Below are 4,287 nucleotides of genomic sequence, written 5' to 3' on the forward strand. Positions count from 1 at the left end.
TGAATGAAAACATATTTAACCAATAGACAACAATGGCTCCTAAGGGGCTTTTTGGTTTGATTGGGAAAATGAATAAAACATGCTTTCTAAAATTGCCAAAACATATATTGACCTGCTGGACCACAAGGAAAATTACTAGGTTCAGAAAACTTATATTTAAAAATATACAAAGAAAAAAATAAACCTGAATACAAATCCTCTTTAAGCAGCAGCTCTTAGAAAAGGAGCTTTAGAAGTTTTCAAATTTTATAATCCTGAAAACATGTTATCTTTTGACTTGCTGAATGGATTTTTGCTAGAGATGGGAGTAATCTATAGCAGTCTGTCCTCAAATAGTCAATGCTCCTCTCTGGCACTTCTTACTGTTTCTCTTGCCATAAGTTAACATGAGCCGACAAAGAACTCTTTTTTTTTTTTTTTTTTTGCTAACCTCTCACTTTTCAATTCTTGAAATAATGTTTTATCTCCTGTACTGAACGCAAGACCAAAGGACTCCTCCTTGTGAGTTGATGTTGCCCCTACACCCAGCTACACACCTGGCCCTCATTCTTTGAAGCATTTAGAAGAGGTGAGACTCAGTCACAGTCTTGGTTTTGTTGGAGACTCTCAGACTAAACGTGGTCCTGTGGCACTATCTATTAACCTGACAGTAGGCTGTCATGAACCTGTTCCTGCGAGGATGAGGTAAGTCTAAAATTCTACAGACTTTCATTTGGCCCAGACCGCACCTCCCCCCCGCCCCCTTGTCATGTCATGGCTGACTCTGGTTACAGCCTTCTCATTTCTGGCTATATGAATATCATCTCTTCCCTTCAGTCATCCTCCAATGTTTAAACACCCTCTCCCTTTCTTTAGCTCTCACATCATACCTTCTAAAATCTTCTCTGACTTTTCTTTGTATTCTTTAGTGATTTTAAAATTGCTCATCTGGATGGGCCCATATTATTCTTTTGTCATCATGATATGCTCCCTCTGTTCTTCTTTTCCCATTCTTTTTAACCTCTCTCACATTCTCAGGGAAGCGGCTGGAAATTACTTGTGCTGAGAATCCAGAAGGTAATACTGCACTGTGGGCTCATTTGCATGCAAGTCAGTGAGGAAATCTGAAAACTGTGTTACATGTTTCTCTCTGATTTTCACCACTGGATATCTCATTCTTCTATAGACTTCCTCAGTATTTTTTTTTTCTTTCTTTATTCCTATTTCAGTACCTTCTCTTAAAGCAGTCCTTGAACCTCCTGAAAAAGTTAGCTGCTCCTAAGAGTCCCTTATACTTCTTTCTTAGAAGTCGTACTAAGATTCACTAATGTGCTCTTGTGCTTCTGTATCTGCTTTTGGCTGAATGCTTTCAGGGAGGCTAATATTTAATATGACCCATTCAACACTTTTTTCCTCCTCTAGAAATACAACTCAGTTTTCAAGAAAGATCTTCACGGAAACAAAATATTGTAACCAGTACTATAGTTGAGGCTATGGACCTCAACAACAAGAGACTTAGTCTCTTCAAAGCCTCACCAACAATTCTCCTGGGACATCCACACTGAACTCTAGGCCTTCCAGATTAGTGTCTGAAAAATGTTGCTATGAACCATAAAATGACTATGGATTAGTCCAGTAAAGTATTAATCAAAATCTTGGATTCCATAAATAGAATTCTACTACCAGTCACTCCCTAACCCACTCCTGCTGCCATTCTGCTCTTTTCAGCTCTGACCTTGGTACTCCCACCTTTCCGCGGTGAGTAAGGTGCAAGAGCTTCTCCTACTGTCCTGTGTCCAGGTTACTTATCCATGAAGTCCCTCTCACACGCCAGTCATGACTCACCAGCCACTGGCTGCCACATATTCAGTCATCGCTTTTGTAGTCATGCAAATGATATCTTAATGATTTGAAAAATTGAACATGGTTTCTGAAATGCCATAAGGAATTTATTGTTTTGGGAAGTGCAATCTTACCCAATTATAAAACTAACCGTAATTTTTCCTCCTCACTGGATATTCTCTGTGATGTCACTCTTTTGGCTGAGTTTACTCAGTGAAGGGCCAGGAAGGGAAATGCAGTGGAGAGAGGGAAACAGTACATTAAAATCAAGGCATCTATCGATACATTTACTTTCTGACTTTAGATTCTTATCTATCATTTTTTCTTTTTGTTTTTTAAGATTTTATTTATTTGAGAGAGAGATAATAGTGGGGAGGAGCAGGGGGAGAGGGAGAAGCAGGGCTCTGCTCAGTGGGGAGCCCAGTGCAGGGCTTGATCCCAGGACCCCCAAGATCATGACCTGAGCAGAAGGCAGAAACTTAATTGACTGAGTCATCCAGGCACCCCTATCACTTTTTCTTGATTAATTTTCTTTTTAATTATCATACACTAAAAGTGACTTCTTGATTTATAGTGTTACAAATTTTTAACACATGTATATCTTTGTGTAAACACCACCACAATCAGGACCCAGAACAGTTCCATCATCCCCCAAAACTCCTCCCTGCTATGTCTTTATTTCCCCTTCATTCCTGATCTAGAATTCTGAGTTGACAGTTCTTTTCTGCTAGCACTTTAAAAATATTTTGCCACTTCTTTCTCATCTCCATGGTTTCTGATGAGGAATTCATTGTCATTTGTACATTATTCCCCGACAAATAATCCATCATTTTCCTCTGGATTAATTCAAGATAATTTTGTGTGTGTCTTTCAGTGGTTTTCAATGCTTTGATTATGATGTGTGTAGACATAGATTTCTTTGGATTTATACTGATTAATGTTATTGAGCTACCTTGAAGTTTAGATTTATATCTTTAACCAAACATGTGAAGTTCTCAGTCACTATTTATTCAAATATTTTTTAAGCACCATACTCCTTCTCTCTTTCTAAGACTCTGATGACACTAATGTTAGGCCTTTTATATTGTCCCAGAGGTCCTAAGGCTTGGCTTATATTTTTTAAAATCTCTTTTTCTTTGTGTTGTTCAGTCTGGATAATATCTATTAATCATTCAAGCTCACTCAAGTTGAGATTCAAGTTTATTTTCAATTTGCTGTTGAGCTTCATCCAGTGAGATTTTTATTTACTGTATTTTCAGTTCTATGATTTCCGTTTGATTCTTCTCTACATCTCCTACTTCTTTGTGAAAGCTTTGCTTTTCCATTCATTTCAAGAGTGTTTGTCATTGCTTATTGAAACATTTATATAATAACTACTTCAAAGTATTTGTCAGCTAATTCCAACATCTGTGTCTTCTTGGCATCGGCATTGTTTGTCTTTTTCCATTAGAGTTGAGGTTTTCCTTGTTTCTTCATATCTTGAACAATAATACTAGATAGCGTCCTGGACACTTTGAATATTATGAGACCTAGGCCTGTTTAAATTTTATGGAGAATACTAATATTTTTACTTTAGTAGGTAATTGGCATGGATAGGTTCAGTCTGCAGGTTCCAACCAGCTTTGCTTCCATGGGCCATGGTTCCCATGGCAGTTCAGTGTTCAAAGCCTTTGTAGGGTTATTCAAATTTGTCCTGTCTGTGTACCACTGTGGGTAGTGATATATCTGTTAGTTCAGTTTTCAAACTCTTTGGTACGCTGATTGGATCCATACATGCACAGCTTGAGTGAACCCAGGTGTTCAACAACTTTATGGATTAGCTTTCTTGAGGTTCTCCATCTCTGACATCTCCCTGTGACTTTCCTGTTCTCTGAGGCTCTCCTTTCTGGTCCTCCAGGCAGAAATCCTCATCCTGCCATGTAATTCCATGACTGAACTGGGAGCCAAAAGGCAGAAGGACAGAGAGCACACAAAAGCAATAAAAGTTCATCTCACTTTTTCAGGATCACAACTCTGTCAACTGGAGAGGGAGATTCCCTCCTTTCTTTTGGTTTCTGTGGCCTTTCCCTACATTACAGACAAGGTGGAGTGTGCTTATTTTCCATCATTTTGTAGGCATGGGAAATCCCCAAACAGAACTACCATAGAACTGTGCAGAGTTCTGTATAGAGTTCTGTATAGAGTTCTGTATAGTGTATAAAGTTCAAACTGTATAGAGTCACACACTGTCACTCTCCGTACATTTGAATCTCAGATGTACTATGTCTATCTCCACCTTCACATTGAGTTCTAATCCCATATCTTCAATCCCCTGATGAATATTTCTATCTGGACACCTGTTTCCTCCACATACAACACATAGAACACAGATCTTGTCATCTTCCTTATAACAGCTTTTCCTAGCTTCACTATTTCTGTCTAGAGCATGATCAGTGGTCTTCTGTTCACCAAACTGAAAATCAGCTT

This window comes from Halichoerus grypus, chromosome 8 (assembly GCF_964656455.1).
Source record: "Halichoerus grypus chromosome 8, mHalGry1.hap1.1, whole genome shotgun sequence".
Taxonomy (NCBI): domain Eukaryota; kingdom Metazoa; phylum Chordata; class Mammalia; order Carnivora; family Phocidae; genus Halichoerus; species Halichoerus grypus.